The 21,054-nt window shown below is 35.8% G+C and overlaps 1 long non-coding RNA gene across 1 annotated transcript in view; it reads left to right on the plus strand.

Moving 5' to 3' along the window:
• Nucleotides 1-12,441, plus strand: part of LOC144296908 (uncharacterized) — a 74,939-nt gene extending 62,498 nt beyond the window's left edge. The window contains exons 3-4 of the long non-coding RNA XR_013363840.1: nt 11,263-11,309; nt 11,585-12,441. This is a non-coding gene — a long non-coding RNA (uncharacterized LOC144296908). The remainder of the gene's footprint in view (nt 1-11,262; nt 11,310-11,584) is intronic.
• Nucleotides 12,442-21,054: the final 8,613 nt, after the last annotated feature.

Raw genomic sequence — 21,054 nt, forward strand, 5'->3', positions numbered from 1 at the left:
ACCAGACCAGTTATTTTCAGAGTCACCTGGGTGAAGTGAGAAGATTCTAAACTCCTAGATTGGGGGATTGGTTTAATATCATCCAAAGACATATGCCATTATGCTTAGGTGGGTCTCTCAGTCTGTTTCCTATTTGGCTTTTCATCTTTCTGGGGATTTTTTTTCTCTCTCTTTTTCTAGCCTTCTTTCTGCTTTCAGCATATCCTTCACCTCCCTCTCTCTAGATCCCCCCTTTTCATCATTTCCCCATCCTCTTTTACCATGAATAGAAGAAAAAGCACTATCCCAGGAGCCAGAAAATTTCTTTTGATTTTAATATTTTATGTATAAGTGGCCTTGATCCACAGAGGTTTGAAGACACTAAAAGACCATAGTTAGAGTCTTGCCTTTATCCCTGTCTTGCTACTTAACAAGTCTTATTCTTGCTTATTCTTTCCTGAGACTCCATTTCTGCATCTTACAGTCTTGTTAGTGGCATCCTTTTAGAGCACAGGTTCCTTACAGGTTATTGTGAGGAACATCTGAGAGAATCTATACCATGGAGAGAGTCAAGGAAATGGGAGGGATTGCTGCAGTTATGTCTCTCACACTCTATTTTTGTCTCCTCTTATTTCTAACTTTCACTTTATTTTTCTATTTGACTTTATCTTCCATTTTCTTCTCATCTGCTTTTTTTCTTTTCTTTTTTTTTCAAAGATTTTATTTATTTATTCATAAGAGACACAGAGACAAAGAGAGAGGCAGAGACACAGGCAGAGGGAGAAGCAGGCTTCATGCAGGGAGCCTGATGTGGGATTTGATCCTGGGACTCCAGGATCCCACCGTAGGCTGAAGGCAGGCGCTAAAGTGCTGAGCCACTCAGGGATTCCCTGCTTTTTTTTCTTTTATCTGCCTCACTATTTTTCTTCCTCCTTCCCCATTTGTGTTTTTTTCTCAATCCGTTTGCCTGTGTAAATAGTTTTCATATATATCTGTGCATTTTTCTTTCCTGCTTCTTTGAGAAAAAAATGGGTTAGGGTTCTTGAAGAGGTTTGTTAATATATTTCAAAATAAGGTAAATAACGCAAAGATTCAATTTTTCTCATTTCCTCTAAGATAGATAGAATAAATAAAATTAAAAGGAAATTGGTCAAGGAGTCAAAGATAGGACAGGAGTTTAATCTGCTAAACAAAAGGATTTTCTGATCTGGAAAAAGAAACCATAGTTTCTACCTAGGAATTTTCCATGGCAGTGGAATATTGATTCAAGATCTTAAAAGATTTCTTCCAGCATATGAGATACAAAGAAGAAAAGATGGGAGCAAAGTAAAGGAGAAGTTAATAAACATATACTAAGCAGTTACTGTCTATCAGTCACTTTAAGTGTATTATTTCCATTATAAATTTATCTTTAGGCCATTCGATAAGCCAGAGAGATTATCTCAAAATACTATTAGTAAGTGGCAAAGCCTCAGTACTGGCTTATCTAATTCCAAACCCTAAGCTTTTTCTACATATTTACCATATATGTGTGAGTTTCACATGTGGATGTTGGATCTCAAGAAATGACTATTTCACTTCTTTTTTTTCCAAAAGATTTATTTATTTTAGAGAGAGAGAAAGCAGGAGGAGGGGAAGAGGGAGAGAGAGAGAAGCTCAAGCAGACTCCCCACTGAGTGTGGAGCCTGACACAGGCTCAATCCCAGGACCCTGAAATCATGACCTGAGCTGAAATCAAGAGTCGGACACTTAACTGAGACATCCAGGACCGCCTATTTCATTTAATACTATCTATATCATTGACTAACAAATTATTTAGTTCTTTCCAGGACTTTCGTATGTAACTATTTCATGTCCCTATCTTTGTGTTTCTGATTATTTTTACAATCAGTGCAATTTTTCAAGACAATATAAATGACATGTAGTTCACATTAATGATGGCTGCAAACACTGCTGTAAAAAGCTAATCTAATGCTCAGTTTTGCCTTCATCAATCACAAAGTCTGTCTGTATAGTTTCCTACAAATCAATCTTGTACAAATAGCCAAACCCTTAATATTTAAGGATTAGTCGTTCTATTGTGAATTAATTGTTCACCTTTTCATCTTGCTTTCTCTATATGTTTTAGGGTATTTTGGGGTCAGGAGGCAGTTTATGGGGGACTTTAGGAGATTTAGGGACTCTTTTCAAAAATTGTTTAAATCCCCTTGTAAGAGTAGCCATTGTCAAACCATAAGGCATGTATTCTTGGCTTTATTTGATTTTTTGCTCTCTCCATATATAGCTTAGATTGTTCCTCTAGAGGGGAAACTGTGAATAACTATTAAGTATTTTAGCAGAAAGGATAAATGAATATTACATCCATCTAGAATTAAGAAAAAAATATTGAAATAAAGATCTAAAATAAGGTTATCTGTGCTGTCTCTCACTCATGTGGATACCAGAGAAATTTCACTGTAATAGAACTTGTGCTTTTGTCTTGTCCTTAGCAGTAAAGATCTGTCATGCCAAGCAAGGGCCCCCACACTGTCAGTCAGACCATCATTAGATAGGAAGTGTAGTTCAGAGTCTCTCAATTATAGAAATAATGGAGACATTGCAGTGGATCCAACTATGAGAGGGTAGGATATATAATAGGGAAAAAGAAAAGAAACCAAATTACCTTGAAAAATGTCTAGATACATAATTGAAATTATTATAATTTAACAAATTTGTTGTTTGTCTTCACATAGTAAAGAAAAGATGAACATAAATCCCAATTTTTACTAAGGCTAGGACAACATAAATTGCTCCAAAATAGATGTAGGTTAGACCTAGCCAGGCATTTGATATCAGTATTCCTTTTAATTCCCATAAAATATTCCAATACCTATTTAGTTATTAATTCTACTATGGCCCCAAGAGAGCAAACTAAGTATCCTAAAACCAATTCTATGAACCTAATGGTTAATTTTCACAATGTCAGGTTGACATTTATTAAATTTATAATATCTTATATGTAATTAAATGACTTCAAATATTTTCTATTTTTGCATTTGTTTATGAGTCCATCTTTATGTTTCTTAATATTAACATCTAAGAAAATCATCTCACAATATGGTTGTCTGAAGTTGATATATATAAAAATTATGAAATTTGTTGGACTTTGGTTAATTATACCATGAGTCTCACCCTCTTAAATCCTTTTAAATCCGAGATATATATTTTTAGATGTCTCAAGATTCTTTCAGTCAAAGCCATTCTCACTTTATTTTCTCAGTTCCAATGGAATGGGAGCATCATGAGAACAATAATCTTGATCACTTGTTATTTCCCAAGTGTCTAAAACAGGGCCTGGCCCATAACAGGGTCTTAATAAATATTTGTTGAATGAGTGAATAAATTAGATATTTATTAAATTGATTTATCCTTTTTTAATGTTCTCAATATATTTTAATTACATACATATGTAACCATATATTTATTAAACAAGCTAGTACTACACAATGTTCAGTTTAAGAGGGGTATTTAAACACTAAGAGTAAGAAAGTTAATGGGTAAATGAGAAGTCTGTTATCTTTGGTGCACTTTCTAACAGTTAAATCAGAATAATAATATTACACATAATGTCACTTTCTACCTTGAAAATGTATATAAAGAAATATGTAAAAGTAAAGAATGCTGAGTTTAAAATAAATGGAAATTTTTTCTCTGCTTTCCATTTATTTAAAACTCAGCATTCTTTACTTTTACATATTTGCTCTGTTGGGAGTCTGATTCTCTCTCTCCCTCTGCCTGTTGCTCCTCCTGCTTGTGCACTCTCTCTCTCTGTATCAAATAAATAAAATCTTTAAAAAATAAAAATAAAAATATTTTATAGCTCTATCATCAATAAGCAGCCATTAAACATTTTGGTGAACTTCCTCCCAAATTTTTTATCAATGCAAAGGAAATTTCTTTTTTATTAATGTAGTGAGAGTACCAAATATACTGGCTTGCATTTTGCTTTTTGTTTCACTTAAAGTTATAATGTATTTCAATATTATTACACAGAATTCATAAACAATTTTAATGACTGTATAATATTTCATTAGTTTAATTTTCAATGATATAACTATTCTATTATAGCTTCTTATTTTTGCTATTATAAATAATGCTAATTTACCTATTTCTCCCATGAGTTTTGGGATGACCTTTGCTCAATTTATTTATTTATTTAAAAGATTTTATTTATTTATTCATGAGACAGAGAGAGAGAAGCAGACACACAGGCAGAGGGAGAAGCAGGCTTCAGGCAGGGAGCCCAATGTGGAACCCAATCCTGGGTCTCAGGATCACATCCTGGGCCAAAGGTGGCACTAAACTGCTGAACCACTTGGGCTGCCCTTAGAATAAATTTTTTAAATAGTTAAATCTATTCACATTTAGCAGACTTAAATAGCACTATGTGCCAGGCACTGTTCAAAAAACTTCACAAGTATTTATTTAATCTTCATAATCCAGTAAGTACTATCACTATTATTCTCATCTTAGAAAAGAAGACACTGAGGCATGTTCATTTAAGTCATTCAGTTTACACATTTGCTAAGTGGTGAAGCCAGGATTTAAATCCAGATAATTGGACTCCAAGGTCTGTATTTTTAAAGGAACCTTACATTAAAAGGAATTAACTTTTTAAAACTGCCAAACAGCTTTCCAACCAACAATGGAGTACCATTTCATCAGCATTGATGCTATAACTTAAATCTTTTTAATTTAATGAATCAGAAATGGCATCTACCAAAAAACAATGCAATCATGAAATGGGCAGAAGACATGAAGAGAAATTTCACCAAAGAAGACACACATGGCCAACAAGCACATGAGAAAATGCTCCGCATCACTTGCCATCAGGGAAATACAAATCAAAACCACAATGAGGGGATCCCTGGGTGGCTCAGCAGTTTGGCACCTGCCTTTGGCCCAGGACGTGGTCCTGGAGTCCCAGGATCAAGTCCCGCATTGGGCTCCCTGCGTGGAGCCTGCTTCTCCCTCTGCCTGTGTCTCTATCCCTTTCTCTCTCTGTGTGTCTCTCATGAATAAATGAATAAAATCTTTAAAAAAAAAAAACCACAATGAGATACCACCTCACACCAGTGAGAATGTTGAGTTAAGACAGGAATCAACAAGTGTTAGAGAGGATGTGGAGAAAGGGGAAACCTCTTGTATTGTTGGTGGGAATGCAAACTGGCACAGCCACTCTGGAGAAGTGTGGGGGTTCCTTGAGAAGTTAAAAACAGAGCTATCCTATGACCCAGCAATTGCACTACTGGGTCTTTACCCCAAAGATACAGATGTAGTGAATGCTGGGACACCTGCACCCCAATGTTTATAGCAACAATATCCACAATAGCCAGACTGTGGAAGGAGTCACGATGTCCTTCGACAGATGAATGGATAAAGAAGATGTGGTATATTTATATATACAATGTCATATTACTCAGCCATCAGAAAAGATGAATATCCACCATTTGCTCCCATGTGGATGGAACTAAAGGGTATTAGGCTGAGTGAAATAAGTCAATCGGAGAAGGGCAATCATCATATGGTTTCACTCATATGTGGAATATAAGAAATAGTGAAAGGGATTTTAAGGGAAAGGAAGGGAACTGAGTGGGAAAAATTAGAGAGGGAGACAAATCATGAGAGACTCCTAACTCTGAGAAACAAATAAAGGGTTGCAGAAGGGGAAATGGGTGGGGGGATGGGTTAACTGGGTGACTCGCACTGAGGAGGACACTTGATGGATGAGCACTGAGTGTTATACTATATGTTGGCAAATTGAATTTAAATTTTAAAAATGGGGCAGCCCGGGTGACTCAGTGGTTTAGCGCCGCTTTCAGCCCAGGGCCTGATCCTGGAGACCCAGGATCGAATCCCACATCGGGCTCCCTGCATGGAGCCTGCTTCTCCCTCTGCCTGTGTCTCTGCCTCTCTCTCCCTCTCCTTCTCTGTGTCTCTCATGAATAAATAAATAAAATCTTTAAAAATAATAATAAAAATAAATAAATTTTAAAAATGTAAAAAATAAAATAAAACTTACATGCCACTAAAACTAAAAGAAAATAAACTTTTATTTGCTCTAAAGCAGGCAGCTTTAAAAAAAATTGGAACATACTTTCTGAATCAGAAAATAAAAAGAAGTAATGACATAGGCAATGAAGAATCTATGGATAAAAATATCAATTCTTATGGGAAAGTGGCTTATAGTAAAACAAAATTAGACTACCATAACCAAATTTCACCTTTTGCATGGAGATACACAAAATTAAATTAGATACCTTGAGATTTTGAATTTTTAATGGGAGAAAATTTGATTTGCAATGGATTTTTTATATATAACCGACAAAAGACAGTAACTATCTCAGCTCTTTAATATTTTGAAGATTTAAGTTTTGATATATTTCATCTTTAATGGTTTTAAACAGCAGGCAGTGGTTAGTATATTGAAAATCACCATTGTGTTTGAACTTCTAAAACTGATTCATATTTTCTTACTACATTCTTATAAAAATTTGGTAGTGGCTTGGTTTTATCATTATTTTCTAACCATACTGGTCACATTGGAGTCCTGCAAAGACATTTCATGAGCTAATATTTAAGATTGTTGCTATGAGAAGATGTCAAACATACAAAATACTCTGTTTTGAAAACAGCTAAGGAGTGTATTTTTTTATTTTTTAATATTTTATTTATTTATTTATTTATTTATTATAAATTTATTTTTTATTGGTGTTCAATTTGCCAACATACAGAATAACACCCGGTGCTCATCCCGTCAAGTGCCCCCCTCAGAAGTGTATTTTAAATTCAGATAATTTGTCTTCCTTTAACGTCAAGAAAGTGAAATGATAATAAACTCTACTTTGGAAATATTTTTTACAAAAAGAAAGAAATGGTATCTGATCTGAAACCATTGTTATATTATTAATGAGTTTGTATGCTTTTGGATGTTTTTTCCACTTCTATCAGTTAAGAGTTCTTATCCTTTTATTTCTCTCTTTCTCCTTTTTCTCTTTCTCTAGACCCAGCATGGTATTTTAATCTTTTTATCTCTTAATGCTTTGGTGTTTTTGATGAGCTTTTTACATGATAAATTTAATATGTTGGTGCCTCTTATAATTGCATTTTTTTAATCAGTTATTTGTTACAAACAAATAAGGTAGCTTTCTTTGTTGTTATACCAAAATTTCCCATTTGATGTAAAAATCTTTCTCTTCATGATTTCTTGTATGACTTAGACAATGCCCTTAAGCTCAAATTCCTTCAGTGGTCAAATAGTGCAATGGCATGACAGTGGAGAGTCTTGAGACTGGACGACTTGAGTCTTGTAAAGGAGAGACCAGCACAAAATTCCAATTTGTTGTTAAAGAGAATAGGCACAGTGTAGCAAGACCTTCTGATTGTTCTTCCCTGATAAGCTAGAATTTAGAGTTTTATGTGAGGTATCCTTCAGAGAAGACTATAGGCTGAATAAAACACACCTGTGTGGGCCAGAGGGCTGGTGACTTATTACCTTTGGTTCAGAAGTTCCCCTTCATTCAAAGCTCAACTCTATTTTCTTCCAGTTTTTCTGTGAGTTTTTGAAATATATTCAAAATTTTATACACTATAATTAAGTGGTAGTGTGAAACATCTAGTTGCTTTCTTAAATGAAAGGAAAGAGATTAACATATTTCTTTTCTCTTGTCCTCAAGTTTCTCTCTTTCTTTTTTGGAAAGCAGATGGACCCATGAAATAATGAAATATTAAGTGTTGTGATGTTTTTCTGTATGATGGACTTCTATTGAATGATCTCATTTCCTGATTAATACAACATAATATGCTTGTGGGAAATTAAGGCAGAAGGGTCCATATATAGATTAGAATTTAAAACTCTTTGTAATGCTCCAAAGAGGGGTACCCAGATGGTCCAGCTGGTTAAGCGTCTGCCTTTGGTTTCTGTCATGATCCCAGGGTCCTGGGATCAAGCCACACATGCTGAGCAGATAGCCTGCTTCTCCCTCTGCCGCTCCCCCTGCTTGTGCACTCTCTCTCTCTGTTGAACAAATAAATAAAATCTTTAAAAAGAAAAGAAATTCTCCAAAGCTAAATAGAAGGGGAGAAGCACACAAAGTAATGCAAAATTATCAGAGGATTAAAATAATCTAATTGTGTATTAAATATTACAAATTTGGCAAATATGAATTTTAAGCAGATTTTGTGGATTACATAATTACAAAGTGTTCACAAAAATTACAGTTTAAATATTCATTTCCTTGTTCAAAAATCATTAATCAAAAGTTTACTCTGGGCAGCCTGGGTGGCTCAGCGGTTTAGCGCCGCCTTCAGGCCAACGTGTGATCCTGGAGACCCGGGAGAGAGTCCCATGTCAGGCTCCCTGCATGGAGCCTGCTTCTCCCTCTGCCTGTGTCTCTGACTCTCTCTCCTCTCTGTGTATTCTCATGAATAAATAAATAAAATATTTAAAAGAAAGCTTACTCTGTTGGAGAGCCAGTAGATAATTTTGTCCCACAATTATGTCCCTGTAGTTATTTTTCCCTCACTATTTTGGTCCTGAGATTGATTCTATGTTAATGAATACAGATATTTAAATCAGAATTATACCAGCACCAAATTCATATAAATTATTGATATGAAATTACTCTTAATAATTAATTCCATTAACTTGAATCAATCCCTTAACCAATTTTCTATTATACTACTTTAGATATTTCCAATTTCCAATTTTGTTAACGGGGTAACGGGCACTAAGGAGGGCACTTGATGTAATGAGCACTGGGTGTTATGTGCAACTGATGAATCACTAAACTCTATCTCTGAAACTAATAATACACTGTTAATTAATTGATTTTAAATAAAATAAAAATAATAAAAAACTAAAAAGACTATAAAAATACTAAATTATTTTCATCCAGACTGATTCATTTACGTTTAACTTATCAAGCAGTTCTGTTACCAGTCTTTGTCCAAATCAAATTTTACATAATAGCTTCTGCTACTATGTGTTTTCTTTTGTGGGCATTATTTTTATCCAGTCCCATTTTCCCAGGTCAAAATTTATAGATCTACATTTTACTACATCCAGTTTTGGCTATTTTAATTTTTATTTGTGTACTGATTATGTCTGTCAGTTATATTTAGTATTTATTTCTTAGCTAATCCATTATAAAATGTTAAATATCTCAGTATTGGTCTCTTCCCAAGAATGAGTATAAAGCCAATTTAATTCTTCCAATTATTTTGAGGGCCTTGTATAAACTGTACACAGCACTTATGGCTCAAAGAGAAAATAGTGTTGCAGTGACAGATGGTAGCTACACCTGTGGTGAATATACCATAACATATAGAGGTGTTGAATCACTATGTTGTATACCTGAAACTCATGTAACATCATGTGTCAACTATACTCAAAAAAGAAAAAGAGAGCTAATAATGGAATAAAAAGAACTTACTTTGCCAAAATTAAACTATTTTCAATAAGAGAAAGTGGGAGGGGGAATGGCAAGTTATTGGGGAAGACTATGTTAAGGAAGTGGCATATGATCCACATCACAAAAAAATAAGAATTTCACTAGATGCCAATAAAGATGAAGGGCATTACATAGAAAACAACCAGAATGTGTGAATTCATGGAGGCAAGAAGGAGTGGAGTATGTACATATTAGCCACCAACTAATACCTGAATGAACAGATGGATGGGTTTCTATATGATAAATAGTAACTGCAGTATAGGGTGCATAAAGGTGGTGGAAGAGGTGAAATGAGAAAATGAAAGACTAATTGCATGTGGAAATGAGTAAGAAGCAGAAAAAGTCACCCAGTCTTCTACTTAAAGAAGTGGATGTGTCTTGATGTTGTTAAACAAGAAAGCAAACAAGGAAGTGCAGGCTCCAGTCCACTCTTTGCTTTTGGACTGTTTTGAGCTTAAACAAGACCTGATGCTCTGGAATCTGTCCTAATTTTGGACACAGAGCATCCAATCACTTTGATGCTTTCAAATCCCTCATTAAAATCAAAATATTCCTTTTTCTCTATTTTAATACTCTTGTTGCACTTACCTCCATTCCTATTGGTCTGTCCTGTGGGAGTTGTAGAGCAAACAGCTGGTTGCTGTATTTGAATAGGAGTATTTTTCCAGATTGTTCTTTCTTAACCTCTTAAATCTCTCTTTTCAGGGTTCTGATTCAACCCCCTCATTAGTATATAATTCTTTGTTTCAGGGATGATCTGATCAGCCTGTCAGCCAAGGGTATTATACACATTCAATTTTTTAAAATGCAAAATGTGCTTATTTAGTTCTTATACTTTCTTTCATGTCTCCAATCCATTTCTTCTTTAGTTGTTCCTTTTCTTATTTCTGGAAACTTTAAAGGTAATGAGGAAATAAGGATAGCAAGACCTGATAAAAGCTCATGAATTCTCATGAATATTCAGCTTGAGGGACAAGGCTAAAATGGTTCATAAATGTATTCAAATTTCAAAGGGATTTCCGTGCCACACACATACACACAATAAATTGTTCTCTATCATGATTAAATCAAAGAATGAGGAATATAACTATAAGGAAATGTGGGTCAGAACAGTGTGTGCATGTGTATTCTTGACTAAATGGAACATTAATTAATGGTGTAACTTGCAAGAGGTAATAACATCTCTGCCCTAGCCACCTTGGTATGGTGGAAAGGTATTTTGAGGACTTTTTTTTAAAAGATTTTATTTACTTATTCATGAGAGACACACAGAAAGAGAGAGAGGCAGAGACACATGCAGAGGGAGAAGCAGGCTCCTTGCAGGGAAACCCATGCAGGACTCGTTCCCGGGGCCGGGATCACGCTCTCTGTCAAAGGCAGATGCTCAACCGCTAAGCCACCCAGGCGTCCCTTCTAAGGACTTTAAAGATCTGGTCTGAGTTTCATTGGTTTCATTTAATAGCTGTATGATGTGAAGCAAGTTACTTTAGCTCTCTGAGTCTCAGTTTCCTGATCTGTAAAATGGAGGTAGTATCTACTTCACAGGATTTTTGTGAGAGTTAAATGGGATAATGTATGTGAATGTGCTTTGTAAACTATAAATTACTATAAATGGGTAAAGAAGTTTTATCTGAGTAGAATTGATTTGGAATAATTTGAGAGATTATATGTGAGAAGTTATATAAATTTACAGGGCACCATCTTTTCCAGAGAGAACCCCAATATCAGATGTTCTCTCCCTGGGCTAGCTCATCCTCAGGCTTCATGAGATTGTCTTTCTTACCTATTACAGTGATTTGGTGACAAAAAGACCATTTCCAGCCATAGCAACAGAATGAGGTAAGATTCAATTTCCAAAAGATTGTCCCATTTTGTGCATGTACCATAATATATGTAACCAGTGCCAAGCTGAGGGATATTTATTTCTAGAGTAAAGATGAACAGTGGGATGAAAGAGTTTCCTGTAACATTACTCCCCCTTAATGGGAGAAATTTAGGTAGAAATTATGGCCTCCCTATAGGTTGAGGCAGAAACATAAAGAGAGGAGAAATTCACTCTACTCCTGGAAATATCTTCTGCAAATTATAATTCTTCCCTTTCCTTTTCATTCCAGTGGTGTACTGGAGCCATTTGGTACCAGCTCTCAAGAGCCATTAAGTTTTCAGAAAGTTTAAGAACTAGTTGTCAAATTTATATAAGCTTACTACTAAATAAATTATATTTAAAAACAGAGGTAATGCTAAAAATTTGTTACTTCCTAAGTTTTTTCACTCTCTTAATATTATCTATGCTATCAAGATTATTTACATCTGTTATGTCTGTATGTTTGCAAAAATTATAGTAACCTAATGAACATATTTTCCTAAAGCATGTTTAGTGATGTCACATTTCTAGCTTGAAATAGGTCATGGTGGGAGTATTTACACTATAGAAATTGGCAAATGCTACAAATCAGAGCCCCTCTCAGATATCTGTTAAACACTTACCAATACACCACTCCTTTAATTCGTCATATGCTTTGGCTAATAACTTGTAGGGCAGTCAAAACCCTGAAAATGTGGGAGTAGTTGACAGTGAAGCTTCTGGAATCTGATTTCCCAGGTATTAATTTAAGATTCACTGTTCATTTACTGTGTGAAGCTGGGCCAATCACTGACTCTTTCTGTGAGGTTAAAAGAAAGATTGCCTACCCCATATATTATTTTGAAGTTTAGAACAATTACTACTTAAAGCACATGTAGAACAAACAATATCTAACACATAGTATGCATTATAATTCCTTTAATTTAGATAAATTTTTAAATTATGACATGGAAGGCTCTTTCTAGTCCTATTTTACTAAGGATTTTTTTTTTTACTAAGGATTTTTTAAATCAGACATTTCTGTTGAATTTTATCAAGTGTCTTAACATTGCATTGATTAGAATATCAGAAAGGGAGACAGAACGTAAAGACTGCTAACTCTGGGAAACGAACTAGGGGTGGTGGAAGGGGAGGAGGGCGGGGGGTGGGAGTGAATGGGTGACGGGCACTGGGGGTTATTCTGTATGTTAGTAAATTGAACACCAATAAAAAATAAATTAAAAAAAATAAAAATAAAATAAAATAAAATAAATTTTTCATCTTTGTCATATTAATATGATGAGTTGTATTAGTAGAATTCCTCATATAAGGAAAACTTTAAATCCCTGGGATAAATTTTAGTTGGTCATAGCACAGTATGCTTTGAATGCACTAATAGATTCCATTTGCTAGTAATTTGCTTTGCCTATTTCATTATTAATAAATTATCTTGGTCACAACTTTCTTTTGTGGGTACTTTCTCAGGTTTTGGTATCAGTTGGTTTGATGACTTCTTAAAAATAATAAGCAAGCTTTTATTTTTTCTATTCTTGTAAATAGTTCTGGTAGTCTTCAAAAATACCTGATTGGTGCAAAGATTAGAAAGAACTCATATAAAAACTGTCAAGACCTGGCATTATTTGGTTATAGCCCTTTGTCTCCTTTCTCTATTTTGATAATTCTCAAATTTAGTTGCACCATTGGACTTACCTGGTGAATTTTTAAATATATTGATGACTGAGTGAAATAAGTCAATGGGAGAAGGACAAACATTATATGGTTTCATTCCTTTGGGGAATATAAATAATAGTGAAAGGGAATAAAGGGGAAAGGAGAAAAAATAAGTGGGAAATATCAGAAAGGGAGACAGAACATGGAAGACTCCTAACTCTGGGAAACGAAATAGGGGTGGTAGAAGGGGAGGAGGGCAGGGGGTGGGAGTGACTGGGTGGCAGGCACTGAGGTGGGCACTTGACGGGATGAGCACTGGGTGTTATTATGTATGTTGGCAAATTGAACACCAATAAAAAATAAATTTATTATTAAAAAAATATTGATGACTGAGCCATCTGAATACATTCTGTTTTAATGTGTCTGATATGTGGCATCATTAACATACAGTATTATATTAGTGTACAATATAGTGATTCAACAACTACCCATTACTCAGTATTCATCATGATAAGTGTACTCTAATCCCCATCACCTGTTTCACCCATCTACTCACCCTCGTCCCCTCTGGTGACCATCAGTTTGTTCTCTATAATCAAGAGTCTGTTTCTTGGCTTCTCTCTCTCTCTCTCTCTCTTCTTCCTTTGTTCATTTATTTCTTAAATTTCACATATGAGTGACATCATATGGTATTTGTCTTTGTCTGACTGATTTATTTCACTTAGTATTATACTCTGTAGCTCCTTCATATTGTTGCAAGTCTTGAGATTCATTCCTTTTTATGATAGAATAATATTCCATTTTGTATATATACCACACATTCTTTATCCATTCATCTATCAATAAACAAATGAATAATTTGGCTGTTGTAAATAAAGCTTCTATAAACATAGGCATGCCTGTATCTTTTCAAATTAATGTTTTTGTATTCTTTGGGTAAATGCCCAGTAGTGGAATTACTATGTTCTACTATGTAGTGGATCATATAGTACTTCTATTTTTAATTTTTGATGAACCTCCATACTGTTTTCCACAGTGGCTACACCAGTTTGCATTCCTAGCAGTACATGAGGGCTCCTGTTTCTCCACATCCTTGCCAACACTTGTTGTTTCTTGTGTTTCTTTTAGCCACTCTGACAGGTGCGAAGTGATACTTGAGTGTGATTTTGATTTGTATTTCCCTGATGATGAGTGATGTTGAGCATCTTTTCATGTGTCTGTTGTCCATCTCGATATCTTCTTTGGAGAATGCCTGTTCATATCTTCTGCCAAGGAGACATTTAAAGGCTCTTCAAGTGAGTATAATGTGAAGCCAAGGTTTAGAACAACTGCACTTTATTCCTTTCACTCAGAATAGTGAATACCCCTTCAGCAATTTTTTTTTAATTTCATCTCTATTTCTTTTTGTTGAGTAAAAAAACGATTTCAGGCTACTTTAACAAATATATGTGTATAGTACTTAGTATATGCTGCTTTTCATTACTAGTATTTTTTTAAATAGTAATTACTGCTTTGATTGGTTGTTTGATCTAAGGATTGTTTTCAGAGGGGTTTTCCCCCCAATTTTCAAGTAGATGGGGCTATTTTCATAATCATGTCTAGTTTTATTGTCACAGAACTGCTTCTCAATTACTTGGACAATGCTTCTAAAACATCTGCTTGATCTTTTTTTTTTAATTGCTATTGAAGGACGTCTGCTTTATCTTAATTGAACATGTGTAACACCAGGCACTTTAAAAAGGGAAAGCAACTGATATAGTGAGTTTAATAAACAGAAAAAGAAAAAATTAATTAATTAATTAATTTAAAAAAATAAACAGAAAAAGAAGAGGCACCAGCTGCCCTTCCATTCAGGCAAATTGGTCTCCTAGTTTTAGCCTTCTTCTTGGGAAGAAAGTGCTTGAGTCTGGATGCACCGAAATCCCAAGTGTGTATTCAGGACTAAGTAAGGCCTTTTCGTTGCTTCTCTTACACACCCTTTATGTCTTCTGTAAAGGGGCAGGTAGTAAATATTTTAGGCTTTGTATGTTGGATTACTAATATTGCACAGAACATATTTATAATAAAAAACTATTCAGTGTCTGAAAAACACACTTAAAGCATCTTATATTTTTATTTTCTAAATCTGACAACCTTATTTATAGGCTATATGGTCTCTGTGGCAACTACTAAGCTCTGCCATTGTAGTGGGAAAACAATTATAGAAATACATAAATAAATGGATGTAGCTCTGTTCCTCTTAAACTTTATAAAAATAGGCAGTGGATTATATTTGGCTGAGGGGCCATAATGTGTCCACCCCTGTATTAAACCAGTAGTTTCGATGTTTAATGTGCATCAGAATCACATGGAGGGCTTGTTAAAATACTGGTTTCTGGGCCCATCCCTAGAGTTTATGTTTCAGTAGTTGGAATGAAGCCCAACAGTTTGCATTTCTATCCAGTTCTCAGGTAATGCTGCTGGCGTTGGTGGTCTATGGACCACACTTTGAATACCAGTGCATTATAAGAAGTACTTTTTGCCTTTTTATTCCCAAAATCCACTCAGAGGAACACAGGCCTATTAATTATTATTCATTCAAAATTTCACCAATCTAATAAGACAAAAAATGTAAGTGCCGAAATTTAAATATTAAATATTCTCACAGCTGGATCTTCTTGATCAGCAGTGCTTCCCTAGCACATATGGTACCTTTGGGATAATTACAAAAAGTCACTGTCTCAGAGAAGAATTAGAAAGAAGACACCACTTCTGAACTCACACCTCACTAGGGTACACAGCTTGGTGAATTGAGCACAGGCTACATTGCACAGCCTGGATTTCAGCATTCATGCTGTACACAAATGACATAACACTCCTGGCGACCTAGCAGATCAGAAGAATGTTATTTATAATTTATTTATCAAAAAACACATCATAAATTTAAAATATTCAGTAAGAATTTACTTCTTTCCTTGAAGTAAAACAAAAACAAAAAAAAACCAGCAAGCAATATTCTGTTTTATCCATTTGGATTTGACAGACTTTTTTCAGCTTTAATTAGGTATAATTGAAAGTTATAAGATATTTTTTTTTTTGTAGTACACAGAAGTGCATTTTATTTTATTTTATTTTTTTCAGAAGTGCATTTTAAATGTGTAATATAAGTTTTTTTTTTCTTTTTTTTTTTTTATTGGTGTTCAATTTACTAACATACAGAATAACACCCAGTGCCCGTCACCCATTCACTCCCACCCCCCGCCCTCCTCCCCTTCTACCACCCCTAGTTCGTTTCCCAGAGTTAGCAGTCTTTACGTTCTGTCTCCCTTTCTGATATTTCCCACACATTTCTTCTCCCTTCCCTTATTTTCCCTTTCACTATTATTTATATTCCCCAAATGAATGAGAACATATAATGTTTGTCCTTCTCCGACTGACTTACTTCACTCAGCATAATACCCTCCAGTTCCATCCACGTTGAAGCAAATGGTGGGTATTTGTCATTTCTAATAGCTGAGTAATATTCCATTGTATACATAAACCACATCTTCTTTATCCATTCATCTTTCGTTGGACACCGAGGCTCCTTCCACAGTTTGGCTATCGTGGCCATTGCTGCTAGAAACATCGGGGTGCAGGTGTCCCGGCGTTTCATTGCATTTGTATCTTTGGGGTAAATCCCCAACAGTGCAATTGCTGGGTCGTAGGGCAGGTATATTTTTAACTGTTTGAGGAACCTCCACACAGTTTTCCAGAGTGGCTGCACCAGTTCACATTCCCACCAACAGTGTAAGAGGGTTCCCTTTTCTCCACATCCTCTCCAACATTTGTTGTTTCCTGCCTTGTTAATTTTTCCCATTCTCACTGGTGTGAGGTGGTATCTCATTGTGGTTTTGATTTGTATTTCCCTGATGGCAAGTGATGCAGAGCATTTTCTCATGTGCATGTTGGCCATGTCTATGTCTTCTTCTGTGAGATTTCTGTTCATGTCTTTTGCCCATTTCATGATTGGATTGTTTGTTTCTTTGGTGTTGAGTTTAATAAGTTCTTTATAGATCTTGGAAACTAGCCCTTTATCTGATATGTCATTTGCAAATATCTTCTCCCATTCTGTAGGTTGTCTTTGAGTTTTGTTGACTGTATCCTTTGCTGTGCAAAAGCTTCTTATCTTGATGAAGTCCCAATAGTTCATTTTTGCTTTTGTTTCTTTTGCCTTCGTGGATGTATCTTGCAAGAAGTTACTATGGCCGAGTTCAAAAAGGGTGTTGCCTGTGTTCTTCTCTAGGATTTTGATGGAATCTTGTCTCACATTTAGATCTTTCATCCATTTTGAGTTTATCTTTGTGTATGGTGAAAGAGAGTGGTCTAGTTTCATTCTTCTGCATGTGGATGTCCAATTTTCCCAGCACCATTTATTGAAGAGACTGTCTTTCTTCCAATGGATAGTCTTTCCTCCTTTATCGAATATTAGTTGCCCGTAAAGTTCAGGGTCCACTTCTGGATTCTCTATTCTGTTCCACTGATCTATGTGTCTGTTTTTGTGCCAGTACCACACTGTCTTGATGACCACAGCTTTGTAGTACAACCTGAAATCTGGCATTGTGATGCCCCCAGCTATGGTTTTCTTTTTTAAAATTCTCCTGGCTATTCGGGGTCTTTTCTGATTCCACACAAATCTTAAAATAATTTGTTCTAACTCTCTGAAGAAAGTCCATGGTATTTTGATAGGGATTGCATTAAACGTGTATATTGCCCTGGGTAACATTGACATTTTCACAATATTAATTCTGCCAATCCATGAGCATGGAATATTTTTCCATCTCTTTGTGTCTTCCTCAATTTCTTTCAGAAGTGTTCTATAGTTTTGAGGGTATAGATCCTTTACATCTTTGGTGAGGTTTATTCCTAGGTATCTTATGCTTTTGGGTGCAATTGTAAATGGGATTGACTCCTTAATTTCTCTTTCTTCAGTCTCATTGTTAGTGTATAGAAATGCCACTGACTTCTGGGCATTGATTTTGTATCCTGCCACGCTACCGAATTGCTGTATGAGTTCTAGCAATCTTGGGGTGGAGACTTTTGGGTTTTCTATGTAGAGTATCATGTCATCGGCGAAGAGGGAGAGTTTGACTTCTTCTTTGCCAATTTGAATGCCTTTAATGTCTTTTTGTTGTCTGATTGCTGAGGCTAGGACTTCCAGTACTATGTTGAACAGCAGTGGTGAGAGTGGACATCCCTGTCTTGTTCCTGATCTTAGGGGAAAGGCTCCCAGTGCTTCCCCATTGAGAATGATATTTGCTGTGGGCTTTTCATAGATGGCTTTTAAGATGTCGAGGAATGTTCCCTCTATCCCTACACTCTGAAGAGTTTTGATCAGGAATGGATGCTGTATTTTGTCAAATGCTTTCTCTGCATCCAATGAGAGGATCATATGGTTCTTGGTTTTTCTCTTGCTGATATGATGAATCACATTGATTGTTTTATGGGTGTTGAACCAGCCTTGTGTCCCAGGGATAAATCCTACTTGGTCATGGTGAATAATTTTCTTAATGTACTGTTGGATCCTATTGGCCAGTATCTTGTTGAGAATTTTTGCATCCATGTTCATCAGGGATATTGGTCTGTAATTCTCCTTTTTGGCGGGGTCTTTGTCTGGCTTTGGAATTAAGGTGATGCTGGCTTCATAGAACGAATTTGGAAGTACTCCATCTCTTTCTATCTTTCCAAACAGCTTTAGGAGAATAGGTATGATTTCTTCTTTAAACGTTTGATAAAATTCCCCTGGGAAGCCATCTGGCCCTGGACTCTTGTGTCTTGGGAGGTTTTTGATGACTGCTTCAATTTCCTCCCTGGTTATTGGCCTGTTCAGGTTTTCTATTTCTTCCTGTTCCAGTTTTGGTAGTTTGTGGCTTTCCAGGAATGCGTCCATTTCTTCTAGATTGCCTAATTTATTGGCGTATAGCTGTTCATAATAGGTTTTTAAAATCGTTTGTATTTCCTTGGTGTTGGTAGTGATCTCTCCTTTCTCATTCATGATTTTATTAATTTGAGTCTTCTCTCTCTTCTTTTTAATAAGGCTGGCTAATGGTTTATCTATCTTATTAATTCTTTCAAAGAACCAACTCCTGGTTCTGTTGATCTGTTCCACAGTTCTTCTGGTCTCGATTTCGTTGAGTTCTGCTCGAATCTTTATTAGTTCCCTTCTTCTCTTGGGTGTAGGATCTATTTGCTGTTTTTTCTCTAGCTCCTTTATGTGTAAGGTTAGCTTTTGTATTTGAGTTCTTTCCAGTTTTTGAATGGATGCTTGTATTGCGATGTATTTCCCCCTTAGGACTGCTTTTGCTGCATCCCAAAGATTTTGAACGGTTGTATCTTCATTCTCATTAGTTTCCATGAATCTTTTTAATTCTTCCTTAATTTCCTGGTTGACCCTTTTATCTTTTAGCAGGATGGTCCTTAACCTCCATGTGTTTGAGGTCCTTCCAAACTTCTTGTTGTGATTTAGTTCTAATTTCAAGGCATTATGGTCCGAGAATATGCAGGGGACAATCCCAATCTTTTGGTATCGGTTCAGACCCGATTTGTGACCCAATATGTGGTCTATTCTGGAGAAAGTTCCATGTGCGCTTGAGAAGAATGTGTATTCAGTTGAGTTTGGATGTAAAGTTCTGTAGATATCTGTGAAATCCATCTGGTCCAGTGTATCATTTAAAGCTCTCGTTTCTTTGGAGATGTTTTGCTTAGAAGACCTATCGAGTATAGAAAGAGCTAGATTGAAGTCACCAAGTATAAGTGTATTATTATCTAAGTATTTCTTCACTTTGGTTAATAATTGATTGATATATTTGGCAGCTCCCACATTCGGAGCATATATATTGAGGATTGTTAAGTCCTCTTGTTGAATAGATCCTTTAAGTATGATATAGTGTCCCTCTTCATCTCTCACTACAGTCTTTGGGGTAAATTTTAGTTTATCTGATATAAGGATGGCTACCCCTGCTTTCTTTTGAGGACCATTCGAATGGTAAATGGTTCTCCAACCTTTTATTTTCAGGCTGTAGGTGTCCTTCTGTCTAAAATGAGTCTCTTGTAGACAGCAAATAGATGGGTCCTGCTTTTTTATCCAGTCTGAAACCCTGCGCCTTTTGATGGGGTCATTAAGCCCGTTCACATTCAGAGTTACTATTGAGAGATATGAGTTTAGTGTCATCATGATATCTATTCAGTCTTTGTTTTTGTGGACTGTTCCACTGAACTTCTTCTTAAAGGGGAATTTTAAGAGGCCCCCTTAAAATTTCTTGCAGAGCTGGTTTGGAGGTCACATATTCTTTTAGTTGCTGCCTGTCTTGGAAGCTCTTTATCTCTCCTTCCATTTTGAATGAGAGCCTTGCTGGATAAAGTATTCTTGGTTGCATGTTCTTTTCATTTAGGACCCTGAATATATCCTGCCAGCCCTTTCTGGCCTGCCAGGTCTCTGTGGAGAGGTCTGCTGTTACCCTAATACTCCTCCCCATAAAAGTCAGGGATTTCTTGTCTCTTGCTGCTTTAAGGATCTTCTCCTTATCTTTGGAATTTGCAAGCTTCACAATTAAATGTCGAGGTGTTGAACGGTTTTTATTTATTTTAGGGGGGGATCTCTCTATTTCCTGGATCTGAATGCCTGTTTCCCTTCCCAGATTAGGAAAGTTTTCAGCTAGAATTTGTTCAAATACATATTCTGGCCCTCTGGCCCTTTCGGCGCCCTCGGGAACCCCAATTAAACGTAGGTTTTTCTTCCTCAGGCTGTCGTTTATTTCCCTTAATCTATCTTCATGGTCTTTTAATTGTTTGTCTCTTTTTTCCTCAGTTTCCCTCTTTGCTGTCAACTTGTCTTCTAGGTCACTCACTCGTTCTTCCACCTCGTTAACCCTCGTCGTTAGGACTTCTAGTTTGGATTGCATCTCATTCAATTGGTTTTTAATTTCTGCCTGATTAGCTCTAAATTCTGCAGTCATGAAGTCTCTTGAGTCCTTTATACTTTTTTCTAGAGCCACCAGTAGGTGTATAATAGTGCTTCTGAATTGGCTTTCTGACATTGAATTGTAATCCAGA

The sequence above is a fragment of the Canis aureus genome, chromosome 25 (assembly GCF_053574225.1).
Source record: "Canis aureus isolate CA01 chromosome 25, VMU_Caureus_v.1.0, whole genome shotgun sequence".
In the NCBI taxonomy this organism is placed as follows: Eukaryota; Metazoa; Chordata; class Mammalia; order Carnivora; family Canidae; genus Canis; species Canis aureus.